General features: G+C 43.4%; 1 pseudogene; it reads left to right on the top strand.

Moving 5' to 3' along the window:
* The first annotated feature begins 7,752 nt into the window (after nucleotides 1–7,752).
* LOC139539339 (adenosine deaminase 2-A-like) lies at nucleotides 7,753–15,107 on the top strand (annotated as a pseudogene).
* The last annotated feature ends 2,218 nt before the right edge of the window (nucleotides 15,108–17,325 follow it).

Here is a 17,325-nt window from a genome sequence, read left to right on the forward strand (position 1 = left end):
GTATGTTGCTTGTTCTCCATTTTCTTTGGTAGGGGAGGGAGAGCTGAGGCTTGGGTGATGTTACTGTAATATGCTTAGGTCTATCAAAGGACAGTTTCTTGTAAAGGAGTATCCTATTGGATAGGCCTACTGGTATGGCAGATAAGTAGGTGTAAGGCTACTGAATTGATTATTTAAATAATGCAAGACTGTTTATGCCTTGATGAATTGGGGAAAAAACTAAGACCTGGCTTCTGCATTGATGTTTCTGTCTTGAAATGTTCGTCAGTGTCCTCGTTTTAGTACACTTTTATAATCAATGTTAAATCAAATAATAAAATGGGATACTCTTAGCCATGGTCAGAATTCCAGCGTTGTATTCAGGTACAGTAACTGTGGATCCATATGTGCAAGGCATGGACTTATGGACCTGCAACCTTATAACTGTCAAAAAATCAATACACAATATTTTTCACTTTTTTTCCAGAGCTTTGTTTTTTGTTTTTTTCGTGTAGGACCAGGCTTGTGCCTTGATGGATATTTGTCCTGATGAAGTACTTCATGGTGAAGTATTCATTGAGGGTCCTCAATCTCCTCTCCAGTATACCTATACATACTTGTACTTGTGGGAGCTCAGCCAGGTGCTGTAGTACATGGGCTGAGCAGCATAGTAGGGTAGCCACAGCATTAGGTGGGCTGGCAGTGGTCGCCCAGGTGTGTCATCTGCTAATAGATCTCTGGTTTCTTCACCGGCATGCCATTTGACCATGTGCCCAGGGTCTCAATCTTCAGAAGGGTCTCTGGGTTGAGCTTTTCTTGAAGGCTGCGCCAGTGTCCTGGTTGCCAGGGCAGGTAGTGGCCGCACTTCACCATCTCACAGATTTCTGTAGTCAGGTCCTTTGCAAAGAGTCTCAGGAGACAGCCAGTCACTGCCAAACATAATGAAATAAAATAAATGTTTCTCGTGTTGTTCATGGTCACTATACCTGCTTGGCACACCATAAAGTAGCCTAGTTGAGAGACTATGACCAACTGAATATTGGAAAATGGTGCACAGAAATACATTTAGTAGGCTAATAGAAAGCAGTGACCCTGCTATTTTAAGTGGCCATCAACTGCTTTCAAAAGTGTTTTCCCACAACTGTTAAGAAATGTGCAGTCGCTGGGCATGGATGTTTCTCCCTCTGGCACTTGCAAATTTTAAAGCGCCCTTGGGGGAATATTTCTTGCATAGAGTTCGACAAGCTGACCAATTGAATAGGTAAACCATTCTGATTTTGAGGTTGGTTACTCGTGTTGTTGGCTGAGGAAAATTAAATATGCACAACAATTTTCATTAGATATTGCAAAATTTGCTTAACCAAAGGTACCGGACTCAGCTCTGCACCTGGCTCTTACTGGCTGCTGGTCTCAGAGCATTTCGTATTATTCTGTACATAAATCTGAGACACTCCGTTTAGTATGATGTGTTACGTTTCGTATGGTATGCATCATCCATTTCATATGATATTTTATGAATGTCACATTTCCAAAACATGTTATGTTATAAATTCCAATTTGTTGTGGCTAAAGTTAGCTAGGTAACTAACGTTAGCTAGGTTAGAGGACTGGTTAGCTAAAGGGTTAAGGTTAGGGGAAGGGTTAGCTAACATGCAAAGTAGTTAAAGTTGCTAATCAGCTAAAATGCTAATGTCTGTAACGCAACACCCCAACCAACCACCATCCTTTCGTTTTTTGCCTTAAGTGACCTTCTGTCTTATGTTACATTTGGTATGGTAACATATCATATTTACGTTTACTATGCTACGTCTAGTCTGATGCCAGGCTGCTCATTTGGAGTATAGCTGCAGGATCTCAGCCCCAGACCAATTTTTACCCCTGGTAGCATAAGTAACAGCACACGAGAAATTACAGTGTGTAGTTTGTGAGTGACATGAAGGTCTTGGTTCCAAAAGTGTCAGGAAGGCCTATTGTATTGGCATGGTCTGTTTGTGGTGCTCTATCTGACCTTTTATAATGATTTCTCTTGCTTTATTAAGTCAATCAGGTTTGTGAAGGTGTCACAAATTAATTATTCAGTTTGCTAAAATGCAGTTATCTTTTTTCAGTATAACCATATAAATACATGTTCCTACACTAAATAACAACCTTTGAAATGAAGGTTAATTAGGTTCACATCATTTCTGATTCTTTGTATCACTGACAGTCCGTTAAAATAACTGAAAAAATGGCATCTATTGAAATGCAAACAGACAAAACAAGAGGACATCTGCGACACAAAGCATTAATCTATTGTGGCACTGCATGTTGTCTTCTCTCATCAGCTTCATCCACTTGACATGTGAATCAACCCCCCTCAACGAGCGAGACCGGGTGACCCGCTGTTTTGGGAAGTGAGTAGGAGGTAGTGGTACACTTGTAGGCTACAGAACCGAAAACAGCTAGTTGTTATCATTGAGCAATATAGGAGCACCAATTCATCCCTTCACTTTCACGGACAGGTTTCTTAATAAGTGTTGAGAAACATTGTCTAATAATAATTAAGGCACTGAGGCAATGTTCAACAACATGTTATATGTACCCATCTGTTCAGTGTGAACGCGATCTCTGTTACATTGTTACGCGTTTGAATTGTTGTTAAATACATCATTGTTACGTTGGTAGTTACATTGAAATCGCCAACGTGTCAAACCATCGCGTAGCACAGCCTGGTCTCATTGCAGTCGTAGCCCTTAACTTTAAACTGAACAACATGTATATGCGACCGGCTGAAGCATGGGGGGGTCAAGCTCAACAACTCAACTCTGTTACATGAAATAAAGAGAGAACTATTACTTATCAAAACGATTTTTTATTGCAAAAATGTATGCAATTTCAAAATGTCATGCATGCCATGTGGTCTCCTGTTCTTCACCATATGAGCAGCAGTGGCCATTTTAAGGTGAAAAACTCAACCCCATCTCACTCACCCCCATTACTTTTTGATCAATAACAGGGTTGTGAGACTGTGACAGGTTTGAGTTTGTCACTATATGTGAAGTTACCCAATTATTCAAATTCATTGTTATTGTTCATCTTCATTCTTATACATGCATATGTTGGCTGTAATGTCCATGTTAAAGGTCCAATTTTGGGCCAAAACACCAAAATAACAGCTTTAAGCTATAACTGTGATCATACCAGGGTTTTTAATGCTTAACTGATGAATAAAAAAATTATTACAAATGTTGAATACGATATTTGGCTACTGAAGTGCAATTTCTTACCGATCTCTACAGCTTCCATCCAAAAACAAATCATGTGAAATGACGTTAACACATACTGGAGGAGTTACTGGGTAGCTACAGCGGCTAGCTTAGCTAACAAGCTAACTATGTTGGTTGCGGCGTGTATGATGAGAATGAAGCATCGATGAGCCACCAAAGGGACAACCCATTTCTGTTTGAAAATTGAGAAAGAGGCGGAGTTGGACCATTTTTGTGCCCAAAGTCGACCTTTAAGAATATATACTGTAGTCCACAGGCCTATTTGAGTGAAGTCACTGGAGAATCCACTTGTATATAGGCCTATTGAGTGAAGTCACTGGCGAATCCACTTGTATATAGGCCTATTGAGTGAAGTCACTGGAGAATATAGGATATATAGGCCTATAGGATATACTGTAGGCCTATAGGATATACATTACGCACAATAGAAAAACATAAGCCCACAGATGTAGCTAGCTATATGCTCTCTCGGCTAAATAAATTAAACTTGCTACAGTAGGTTAATCTTTTTGATTGTGAACTGTATTACTGTATTATATTAATTGTGCACACCGACCAAACCATGATAAAGCAGGGAGAGAACATTCTGGTGCTGCACATGCGGCCTACAAAGTTAGAGTATAGGCTAGATTGTATTTCATACAGTTGAAGTCGGAAGTTTACATACACCTTAGCCAAATACATTTAAACTCGGTTTTTCACAATTCCTGACATTTTATCCTAGTAACAATTCCTTGTCTTAGGTCAGTTAGGATCACCACTTTATTTTAAGAATGTGAAATGTCAGAATAATAGTAGAGAGAGTGATTTATTTCAGCATTTCTTTCTTTCATCACATTCCCAGTGGGTCAGAAGTACACTCAATTAGTATTTGGTAGCATTGCCTTTAAATTGTTTAACTTGGGTCAAATGTTTTGAGTAGCATTCCACAAGCTTCCCACAAAAAGTTGGGTGAATTTTGGCCCATTCCTCCTGACAGAGCTGGTGTAATGGAGTCAGGTTTGTAGGCCTCCTTGCTCGCACATGCTTTTTCAGTTCTGCACACAAATTTTCTATAGGATTGAGGTCAGGGCTTTGTGATGGCCACTACAATACCTTGACTTTGTTGTCCTTAAGCCATTTTGCCACAACTTTGGAAGTATGCTTGGGGTCATTGTTCATTTGGAAGACCCATTTGCGACCAAGCTTTAACTTCCTGACTGATGTCTTGAGATGTTGCTTCAATATATCCACATACTTTTCCTGCCTCATGATGCCATCTATTTTGTGAAGTGCACCAGTCCCTCCTGCAGCAATGCACCCCCCAACATGATGCTGCCACCCCCATGCTTCACGGTTGGGATGGTGTTCTTCGGCTAGCAAGCCCTCCCTTTTTCCTCCAAACATAACGATGGTCATTATGGCCAAACAGTTCTATTTTTGTTTCATCAGACCAGAGGACATTTCGCCAAAAAGTACTATCTTTGTCTCCATGTGCAGTTGCAAACCGTAGTCTGGCTTTTTTATGGCGGTTTTTGAGCAGTGGCTTCTTCCTTGCTGAGTGGCCTTTCAGGCTATGTTGATATAGGACTTTACTGTGGATATAGATACTTTTGTACCCGTTTCCTGCAGCATCTTCACAAGGTCCTTTACTGTTGTTCTGGGATTGATTTACACTTTTCGTACCAAAGTACGTTCATCTCTAGGAGACAGAACGTGTTTCCTTCCTGAGCGGTATGACGGCTGCGTGGTCCCATGGTGTTTATACTTGCGTACTATTGTTTGTACAGATGAACGTGGTACCTTCAGGTGTTTGGAAATTGCTCCCAAGGATGAACCAGACTTGTGGAGGTCTACAATTTTTTTCTGAGGTCTTGGCTGATTTCTTTTGATTTTCCCATAATGTCAAGTAAAGAGGCACTGAGTTTGAAGGTCGGCCTTGAAATACATCCACAGGTACACCTCCAAATGACTCAAATGATGTCAATTAGCCTATCAGAACCTTTTAAAGCCATAATTTTCTGGAATTTTCCAAGCTGTTTAAAGGCACAGTCAACTTGGTGTATGTAAACTTCTGACCCACTGGAATTGTGATACGCTGAATTATAAGTGAAATAATCTGTCTTTAAACAATTGTCGTAAAAATTACTTGTCATACACAAGTAGATGTCCTAACCAACTTGCCAAACTATAGTTTGTTAATGTGTGGAATGGTTGAAAAACAAGTTTTAATGACTCCAACCTAGGTGTATGTACACTTCCGACATCAACTGTATACAGTATATAACCATGCAATGAGGACAATATAAACTAAGCAAAAAAAATAAACGTCCCTTTTCAGGACCCTGTCTTTCAAAGATAATACTGAAAAATCCAAATAACTTCACAGATCTTCATTGTAAAGGGTTTAAACACTGTTTCCATGCTTGTTCAATGAACCATAAACAATTAATGAACATGCACCTGTGGAACGGTCATTAAGACACTAACAGCTTACAGACGGTAGGCAATTAAGGTCACAGTTATGAAAACTTAGGCCACTAAAGAGGCCTTTTTACTGACTCTGAAAACACCAAAAGAAATATGCCCAGGGTCCTTGCTCATCTGCGTGAACATGCCTTAGGCATGCTGCAAGAAGGCATGAGGACTGCAGATGAGGCCAGGGCAATAAATTGCAATGTCTGTACTGTGAGACGCCTAAGACAGTGCTACAGGGAGACAGGACGGACAGCTGATCGTCCTTGCAGTGGCAGACCACGTGTAACAAAACCTGCACAGGATCGGTACATCTGAACATCCCACCTGCGGGACAGGTACAGGATGGCAGCAACAACTGCCTGAGTTACACCAGGAACGCACAATCCCTCCATCAGTGCTCAGACTGTCCGCAATAGGCTGAGAGAGATTGGACTGAGGGCTTGTAGGCCTATTGTAAGGCAGGTCCTCACCAGACATCACCGGCAACAACGTCGCCTATGGCCACAAACCCACCGTCGCTGGACCAGACAGGATTGGCAAAAAGTGCTCTTCACTGACGAGTTGCAATTTTGTCTCACCAGGGGGGATGGTAGGATTCGGGTTTATCGTCAAAGGAATGAGCGTTACACCGAGGCCTGTACTCTGGAGCGGGATTGATTTGGAGGTGGAGGGTCCATCATGGTCTGGGGCGGTGTGCCACAGCATCATCGGACTGAGCTTGTTGTCATTGCAGGCAATCTCAACGCTGTGCCTTACAGCTCATCCTGACATGACCCTCCAGCATGACCATGCCACCAGCCATACTGCTCGTTCTGTGCGTGATTTCCTGCAAGATAGGAATGTCAGTGTTCTGCCATGGCCAGCGAAGAGCCCGCATCTCAATCCCATTGAGCGCGTCTGGGACCTGTTGGATCGGAGGGTGAGGGCTAAGGCCATTCCCCCCAGAAATGTCCGGGAACTTGCAGGTGCCTTGCTTGGTGGAAGAGTGGGGTAACATCTCACAGCAAGAACTGGCAAATCTGGTGCAGTCCATGAGGAGGAGATGCACTGCAGTACTTAATGTAGCTGGTGGCCACACCAGATACTGACTGTTACTTTTGATTTTGACCCCCCCCTTTGTTCAGGGACACATTATTCAATTTCTGTTAGTCATATGTCTGTGGAACTTCTTCAGTTTATGTCTCAGTTGTTGAATGTTGCTATGTTCATACAAATATTTACACATGTTAAGTTTGCTGAAAATAATCACAGTTGACAGTGAAAGGACGTGAGTTTACAAATGTTGAAGTCCATAACGTACCGTGTTGGTGGAATGACCTATTTATAAAATGTATATTTTGGTTTAACACATTGATCATAACCTAAACAAACAAAAGTATTAGGCATAAGCCATCAACCGTATTCACAAGTCAACAACACAAGGTCTGTGAATCACAAAGCGGTTTGTTGACAACCAACAGCTGGTGATGGTGCTCCTGTCTTTGACCACATCCACCACCAGGGCGCACTAGACTACTAACAGACAATGCCTGAAATTGGCTACAATTACGCTCAAAACTATATTAAATGAATTAATTGAGCATGTATGTATCAAATTCAGATGTAAATGCAACCTTTGTAGCCTCTGAGGTCCTGCAGACCCTCTACTCTAAATATTAAATATTATTCCTAGGAAGCTTTGATGGGAAATGGGAACTAGACCTTAGTAAGCTATTGGTTGAGACTTTTTGTTTCAAGAGGAACTAAATGTTCTGAGGAAGTAAGCATAAGAAAGGAATAATGTGGATGTTCTGAATGTTCTGCAAAGCAGTAAGCTTACACTAAACCACATCCACTGGGCGCAGACATCAATTTAATGTCTATTCTATGTTGGTTCAATGTAATTTCATTAATATTATGTGAAAACAACATTGATTCAACCAGTGTGTGCCCAGTGGACAAGCTCTGTTGATCTTGTTTTTGGCACTAGATTACCTTCACCATATTTTTCTTTCTCCTTTTAGCTTTTTTTATTCAGTGTTGACCAACATTGATTAGCCACACCTTCAGCATGCTGTGCTGGCCAGAGAGCCACCAAGTGTCTGTGTTGTCAGTCTTGCTGTGCTGGTGCAGCCCTGACCCTGGGCTCAGAGTCTCTGATGCAGCAGGAGGCCTCCCAGACAGGGGGCAGGCTGCTGCTTACATGGGAACTACTGTGACTGAGTGCACAGCTGCACAAAGGAGCAGGAGATGGAGAGCTCAGACTTCCCTCCTGCCTTCAAGGCAAAGCCCTCATCCAGTGCAGCCCCATCTACAGCCTACCGCAGAGGATGCCCAAGGTACACCTGATCTCAAATGGACCCCCACCCCATCCTCTTTGCATTTGTGAGGATCTGAGAGGATAGGTGTAAGCAATAAGGGAACACAAAATAAAGAAAACACTTGAGTAAATGAAGGATACAAAGTTTATTGAAAGCAGGTGCTTCCACACATGTGTGGTTCCTGAGTTATTAAGCAATTAACATTCCTTCATGCTTAGGGTCATGTATAAAAATGCTGGGCAGGCCATTACTTTGGCTAGCATGGCTATGCCCCCATAAGATGATGATAACCCCATCTACAGGGCAAGAGTGGTCACTGAATGGTTTGAGGAGCATGAAAACGATGTCACCAGATTTGAAATCAATTGGACACTTATGGGAGATTCTGGAGCGGCGCCTGAGACAGCGTTTTCCATCAACAAAACACCAAATTATGGAATTTCTTGTGGAAGAATGGTGTCGCATCCCTCCAATAGAGTTCTAGACACTTGTAAAATCTATGCCAAGGTGCAATGAAGCTGTTCTGGCTTGTGGTGGCCCAACGCCCTATTAAGACACTATGTTGGTGTTTCCTTTATTTTGGCAGTTACCTGTATATAATGTACTTCATTGTAAGCCACACAGGTTACGATTACCTCTTATCTGTTTTAGGGGAAGCTCTTCATGTCCATGACTTCTCCATGGTGGGAGTGGAGTGGCTGGTGAGGAATGTGACGTACCGGCCACACCATGTGCTTTACATAGGACCAGTCAGTCCGGTTCCTCTACTGCTCTTGGCAACCAAATCCAATACCTCAGTGCTCCTCTTGTATGCTGCTGGAGCAGTGGCAATTTTAGCATTTACATCTTGGTGGGGCAAACTAATAAAAAATGTTTTAGATGCATGCCAGCAAAGCCACAACACTAAACAATACATTAATTACATTAATAAGTGACAAACGGTGCCCACAAACTATATTTTTTATTTTATTTGACTAGGCAAGTCAGTTAAGAACAAATTCTTATTTACAATGACGGCCTACCAAAAGGCCTCCAGCAGGGACAGGAGCTGGGATTAAAAATACAAATAAATTAAATAAGAGACACAACACTACATAAAGAGAGACCTAAAACGACAACACAGCATGGTAGCAACACAACGTGGCAGCAGCACATCATGGTACAAACATTATTTGGCACAGACAACAGCACAAAGGGCAAGAAGGTAGAGACAATAATACATGACGCAAAGCAGCCACAACTGACAGTAAGAGTGTCCATGATTTGAATCTTTGAATGAAGAGATTGAGATAAAACTGTCCAGTTTGAGTGTTTGTTGCAGCTCGTTCCAGTCGCTAGCTGCAGTGAACTGAAAAGACGAGCGACCCAGAGATGTGTGTGCTTTGGTGACCTTTAACAGAATGTGACTGGCAAAACGGCTGTTGTATGTGGAGGATGAGGGATGCAGTAGATATCTCAGATAGGGGGGAAGTGAGGCCTAAGAGGGTTTTATATATAAGCATCAACCAGTGGGTCTTGCGACGGGTATACAGAGGCCGGATTACAGAAGAGTATAGAGTGCAGTGATGTGTCCTATAAGGAGCAGTGGGTGGCAAATCTGATGGCCGAATGGTAAAGAACACCTAGCCGCTCGACAGCACCCTTACCTGCCGATCTATAAATTATGTCTCCGTAATCTAGCATGGGTAGGATGGTCATCTGAATCAGGGTTAGTTTGGCAACTGGTGTGAAAGAGTAGCGATTACAATAGAGGAAACCAAGTCAAGATTTAACTTTAGCCTGCAGCTTTGATATGTGCTGAGAGAAAGACAGTGTACTGTCTATCCATACTCCCAAGTACTTGTATGAGGTGACTACCTCAAGCTTTAAACCCTCAGAGGTAGTACTCACACCTGTGGGGAGAGGGGCATCCTTACCAAATCGCATGACCTTTGCCGTGGAGGTGTTCAGAACAAGGTTAAGGGAATAGAAAGCCTACCTACATAAAGCTGTCCCAACAGCAGAGCTTTATTTTCAGCACCATGGAGTGACTCCTTACCACTGCTACACCTGGTCATCAGCAGAGCCTTGTCTGGCAGCAAAACAGTTCATTCAGCCTCATTTACTGCCTTATAAAAAACACAGCTGATATGGCTGACTTGCTTAAACAAATGTGATTTCTACTGGCAATTGAGATGTACAAACTATGGCATAAGGAGACCACGAGCAGATGAGGCAATCCATAATTTCGATTAACACATTGAGAGAACTAGGACAGACATAGTCAATATAACTATTTGTTCAGCACTTTTGAAATGTACAGCGACAGAATTCAGAACATGGGCCGTTCTTAGAGTATTCTCCTTGTACACCAAGTCAGAACCGTAGGATAAATAAAGGGGGCATATAAGCAGACAATGAAAACAATATTAGATTAGATATTACAATATTAGATGATTAAATGTCTCTAAAACAGGCTATGGGCTACATGTGCACAACCAAGTCAGAACAGTAGGCTAAGTTAGTTACACCAGCTCTGTCAGGAGGAATGGGCCAAAATTCTCCCAACTTATTGTGGGAAGCTTGTGGAAGGCTACCCGAAACGTTTGACCCAAGTTAAACAATTTAAAGGCAATGCTACCAAATACTAATTGAGTGTATGTAAACTTCTGACCCACTGGGAATGTGATGAAATAAATAAAATATGAAATAAATCATTCTCTCTACTATTATTCTGACATTTCACATTCTTAAAATAAAGTGGTGATCCTAACTGACCTAAGACGGGGAATTGTTACTAGGATTAAATGACAGGAATTGTGAAAAACTGAGATTAAATGTATTTGGCTAAGGTGTATGTAAACTTCCGACTTCAACTGTATTAACGGTACCATATTTTAGGGTGAGACACATGGGCTACTAACAGCCTACTACACAACATACACTTAGTATTACTTAGCTACAGTGTACATATCTCCCTGGCATATTACATCATTTATGCAGCAGCATACAAGACATTTTTGGACACACCTTGTTGTGCTGTGCTCACTTGAACAGGAAGGTGGTGCGGCGCTCCTTGTGGGCAAATTTTGTCATCAGAGTCTGGCATTCTCTGGTTTTATGGTGCGTTCAAGACAACTGGGAACTCTGAAAAAAACAAGGTTGAATCATGATGTCAGTGATCTTCAGGTCAGAGCTCTAGAAAGAGCATTACCGACTTGGAATTCCGAGTTGGTTGACTGTTCAAAACATATTTTCCCATTCGGAGCTATGTTTTTATCGAGTTCCCAGTTGTCTTGAACTCACTGAAGTCTGAGTTTTCCCAGTTCCGAGTTTCCAGTTGTTTTGAACGCCGCAGAAGTCATGCTGGATTGACAGCATGAATGTTTGTCCTTTTAAGCTTGGAAAAGAGAATCTTAAACCCAGACTTGGACCACACATGCACTCCACTGAATAGCAGGCTAGTGATTGCTTTGCAATGCTTGCAGTTAGCCCCTGATTCCTTCCAAACCACACATTGTTGAATTTGGGATTTCCAACTTGTTGTGTAATGTTTATGTCCAACGGCCGATGAGCACCGATACATTAGATCTATAATTTTTCTTCATATGACAATGATTGAAAAGGATTTGCCAGTAGATTGTCAATGTGATTCATGATGATGACTGCTTGTCTAGCTTGCTAGCTATGATTTTTAAAGTATGATGTTGACATGATCACTCCAATCAAAGCTATGGTAGATATAATGTGATTTTATTTGTGGCCAATGACCTTGAGCCTTCTTGGATGGGCACTTCTAATGTAACTCTATGGCAGCACCCAAGGGGCTTGAATTTTCAAGCTCTCCCTGTAGATTTTGCGGTGACGTAGTGTCCCCATGAGTGACAGAACACTGAGCCAATCACGGCACAAATAGAGAACATTACCAACCCCTACGCTCCGTATTTGCCGCTGGCTGCCCCACCACCACAGAAAGCACTGAAGTAGGTTGTAACACCTATATTTTGGAGCTGCCTTACTCAAGAAAGCAAAAAAGAGACCATGTTTGTATTTTTTATTTAACTAGGCAAGTCAGTTAAGAACAAGTTCTTATTTTACAATGACGGCCTACTCCGGCCAAACCCTCCCCTAACCCAGGAAGACGCTGGGCCAATTGTGCGCTGCCCTATGGGACTCCCGATCACAGCCGGTTGTGATACAGCCCGGGATCGAACCAGGGTCTGTAGTGATGCCTCTAGCACTGAGATGCAGTGCTTTAGACCGCTGCAACACTCGGGAGTGGATTGTGTATGTGTGCCAGTCAGTTGGTGAATGGGCAAGACAAAATATTTAAGTGCCTTTGAACGGGGTATGGTAGTAGGTGCCAGACGCACTGGTTTGAGTGTGTCAAGAACTACAACGCTCATAGCTGGCGGTGCTGAATTATCTGCACTACAGACAGCTATATTGGTCAACCAATACAAGACTAGTAAAGGCCCAGTGCACAATTATAATTTATTTCTATTTTTTTTTTTATTCTGATTTATTTCTATTTTTTTGTAATGTTTTGGGGGGTACTGCCTCACTCTCAGCACCCTTACTTCCCATGGCTATGGCAACGCTGCTAAGTTTTTCACGCTCATCAGTTTCCCGTGTGTATCAAGAATGGTCCACCAGAAACTCAATATTAATGTTTTGTACATTCAGTGTATAGGTCATTAAATGCCATTACATACTTTTGCATATATAGTGTATGTGGACACCCCTTAACATTTGTGGATTCGGCTATTTCAGCCACACCCATTGTTGACAGATGTATAAAATCGAGCACACAGCCATGCAATCTCCATAGACAGACATTGGCCTTACTGAAGATCTCAGTGACTTTCAACGTGGCACCGTCATAGGCTGCCACCTTTCCAACAAGCCAGTTAGTCAAATTTCTGACCTTCTAGATTTGCCCCGGTCAACTGTAAGTGCTGTTATTGTGAAGTGGAAACGTCTATGAGCAACAATGGCTCAGCCTCAAAGTGGTAGGCCACACAAGCTCACAGAACAGGACCGCCTAGTCCTGAAGCGCGCAACGTGTTGCATCACTCACTATCGAGTTCCAAACTGCCTCTGGAAATACGTTCTCTGGAGTGATGAAGCACGCTTCACCATCTGGCAGTCCGACGGATGAATCTGGGTTTGGCGGATGCCAGGAGAACGCTACCTGCCCGAATGCATTGTGCCAACTGTAAAGTTTGGTGGAGGATGAATAATGTGTTCATGAAATAGGAAATATGTGGGTCAAATACAAAATCAATTGTGTATGTATTCCCCCAGGGAGATGCTTGTGTGAGTAGACATAGTATGACCATGACATATAAATGACATAAAATACACTACTTGACCAAAGTATGTGGACACCTGCTCGTTGAACATCTCATTCCAAAATCATTGGCATTAATGTGGAGTTGGTCCCCCTTTGCTGCTATAACAGCCTCCACTCTTCTGGGAAGGCTTTCCACTAAATGTTGGAACATTGCTATGGGGACTTTCTTCCATTCAGGCGCAAGAGCATTAGTGAGGTCAGGCACTGATGTTGGGCGATTAGGCCTGGCTCGCAGTCGGCGTTCCAATTCATCCCAAAGCTGTTTGATGGGGTTGACGTCAGGGCTCTGTCCAGGCCAGTCAAGTTCTTCCACACCGATCTCGACAAACCATTTCTGTATGGACCTGGCTTTGTGCACGGGGGCATTGTCATGCTGAAACAGGAAAGGGCCTTCCCCAAACTGTTGCCACAAAGTTAAAAGCACAGAATTGTCTAAAATGTCAAGCCTAAACCATGGACTCTTCATTTAATCTGGTCCTCCACTGAAGATCCAGAGACTGCATACCCCAGCCAAGACGTCATTTGGAAGAGGTTTGAGCAGGCCTTCATTATGTCTTGGGGACTAGTCACCTACGCTACTGTATTCAAGGACTTACTATAAGGGCCTGAGCTGAGGTCATTGGTTCCAGATGTAGACAATACACACACACACACACACACACACACAGAAATGCATGTATATTGTTCAAGCCATGTTATATGACTTTAGTTGTGACTGATTAAGTTGTTAGAATCATTCCAAACACAGAATAGATTGAGTTGACCAACCATTTTCAAGTTTTGACCCAACTGTATTGTCACATAAAATACACTGTGTAATTCTTACATGTTTATTACTGATGCACAGACATACAAGCTGGATGGGAGCACACATGACAGTGCATGGGACCTCAAGACCTATCAGGACGAGACCAGGCAGTTTGTGCCAGAACACCCAGACTTCCTGGGAGCTCGGGTCCTCTTCACTGGGCACAGGTGACTATGTAGGTACATCCTTTAATCACAAGACTCCTCAAAATTGTCTAATCTCTTTTAGGGGAAAGAAATATGATTTATATGGACTTCATTTATTAATTACTTTCATTACTAGGTTTATTACTAAATAGGTATAGGTTGTGCAGGGTGTTGTTGACGTGTCTGATGTTTTCTTCTGGTATTTGGTGGAAGACCACTCTGGTACTTCAAGGAGGCTTTGTCTCTGCCAGGCGAGAGAAGAGTCCACCATCCCTACTTCCATGCAGGAGAAACTGGTGAGCACATGAACCCTTACACCACATCTGAAGTGTTCGTATTAAGTCTAAACTCATGTAATAAGTCTGTCACAGTATAAGCCAATTGATCCCTTGTAGTATTTTGTGTTGAGAATGAAGTTTGTACAGCACAGATAAGTGATTACTATCATCTACATTGATGACATTGATTGACCTCACTGTCATTCGCAGATGAAGACGGCATTGATATGGATGGGAGCCTACTGGATGCTCTACTGTTCAACGCGTCTTGCACCGGCCACAGCTTTTCCCTGCTGCGCCACCCAGTGGCCAAGGAGTTCTCTAGGAAGAGAGGGGTGGTGTTAAAGGTGTTGGAAGGCCCAAAGGGTTTCCCAAACTCTCAAGGAACTGGCTATGAACTCCATCAGGTGAGGCCAAGCATCGTACAAGATTGGTGGAATATCCTGGACTTGCTTAGTTACCTGCAACCGCTTATGTCATGGTATGATAGAGTAAGAATTCTGACTTTAAATGTTTTCTGTCTATGTTCCAGGTATAGCTCTGTCTCCACAGCTGAAGGACAAAGCCTTGACCTTGTGGCAGAGAAAATGGGAAACATTTGTCTCAGAGAACTCACGATGGAGACCTGCTTGGGGAGAGGCCTGGGGCAGAGGAGTGGTCATTTGGACGCTGACTGTGACAGTGGCATCACCTCAGACCTTGAGCCTGTTGCTTGTGCCCCATAAGTGTTATCATATGAAGGGAAGGATATTTGCCATGGTGTTCCCAAATGACAAATGGACACAATTAGGACAAGGGAAAGGATGCAGTTGTTATTTAAACATTATTTCATATGAATACGGAGCTCCAGACAGTTTGGCAAATTAAGTTTGAGAAGAAAAAGAACGAGCTCATATCGCCCTCCAGTGGATTTGGTTTGTATAACACTCCTGTAAAAAAAACAATCAGCAGACCACACTGCTGTCAGTTCCCACAAAATGGAGGCCCCTGACAAGAGTTGACAGGAGTGAAATTCACTAGTCAGATAGTCATGAAAGGACGCTGTTTGTCAAATGCCTTTGTATGAAAACAATAATTTTTCTTCTGTTGCGGAAGATTGTATTTGCATTTTAATTGCGAATTCAGGGAGGCTCTATATGGTAATAGTGGCATAAGGTGGACTGTGTGAAAATGCTTACACTGTATAAACTGACCAGCTAGTCTTTGATTTATTTAATTGTGTTGGAGGCCGATAATGTATTTAAGAAAGCAAACATGATTTTGTTTACATTTACATTTTACATTTAAGTCATTTAGCAGACGCTCTTATCCAGAGCGACTTACAAATTGGTGCATTCACCTTATGATATCCAGTGGAACAACCACTTTACAATAGTGCATCTAACTCTTTTAAGGGGGGGGGGGGTTAGAAGGATTACTTTATCCTATCCTAGGTATTCCTTAAAGAGGTGGGGTTTCAGGTGTCTCCGGAAGGTGGTGATTGACTCCGCTGACCTGGCGTCGTGAGGGAGTTTGTTCCACCATTGGGGTGCCAGAGCAGCGAACAGTTTTGACTGGGCTGAGCGGGAACTGTACTTCCTCAGAGGTAGGGAGGCGAGCAGGCCAGAGGTGGATGAACGCAGTGCCCTTGTTTGGGTGTAGGGCCTGATCAGAGCCTGAAGGTACGGAGGTGCCGTTCCCCTCACAGCTCCGTAGGCAAGCACCATGGTCTTGTAGCGGATGCGAGCTTCAACTGGAAGCCAGTGGAGAGAGCGGAGGAGCGGGGTGACGTGAGAGAACTTGGGAAAGTTGAACACCAGACGGGCTGCGGCGTTCTGGATGAGTTGTAGGGGTTTAATGGCACAGGCAGGGAGCCCAGCCAACAGCGAGTTGCAGTAATCCAGACGGGAGATGACAAGTGCCTGGATTAGGACCTGCGCCGCTTCCTGCGTGAGGCAGGGTCGTACTCTGCGAATGTTGTAGAGCATGAACCTACAGGAACGGGTCACCGCCTTGATGTTAGTTGAGAACGACAGGGTGTTGTCCAGGATCACGCCAAGGTTCTTAGCACTCTGGGAGGAGGACACAATGGAGTTGTCAACCGTGATGGCGAGATCATGGAACGGGCAGTCCTTCCCCGGGAGGAAGAGCAGCTCCGTCTTGCCGAGGTTCAGCTTGAGGTGGTGGTCCGTCATCCACACTGATATGTCTGCCAGACATGCAGAGATGCGATTCACCACCTGGTTATCAGAGGGGGGAAAAGAGAAGATTAATTGTGTGTCGTCTGCATAGCAATGATAGGAGAGACCATGTGAGGATATGACAGAGCCAAGTGACTTGGTGTATAGCGAGAATAGGAGAGGGCCTAAAACAGAGCCCTGGGGGACACCAGTGGTGAGAGCACGTGGTGCGGAGACAGATTCTCGCCACGCCACCTGGTAGGAGCGACCTGTCAGGTAGGACGCAATCCAAGCGTGGGCCGCGCCGGAGATGCCCAGCTCGGAGAGGGTGGAGAGGAGGATCTGATGGTTCACAGTATCAAAGGCAGCCGATAGGTCTAGAAGGATGAGAGCAGAGGAGAGAGAGTTAGCTTTAGCAGTGCGGAGCGCCTCCGTGACACAGAGAAGAGCAGTCTCAGTTGAATGACTAGTCTTGAAACCTGACTGATTTGGATCAAGAAGGTCATTCTGAGAGAGATAGCAGATGACAGTTACTTCTCCCAGTTCAACACCAGCAGTCGATAAAGGTTTACAGGGTCGTGCACTATTGGAGAGATA

This window comes from Salvelinus alpinus, chromosome 15 (assembly GCF_045679555.1).
Source record: "Salvelinus alpinus chromosome 15, SLU_Salpinus.1, whole genome shotgun sequence".
Lineage (NCBI taxonomy): Eukaryota > Metazoa > Chordata > Actinopteri > Salmoniformes > Salmonidae > Salvelinus > Salvelinus alpinus.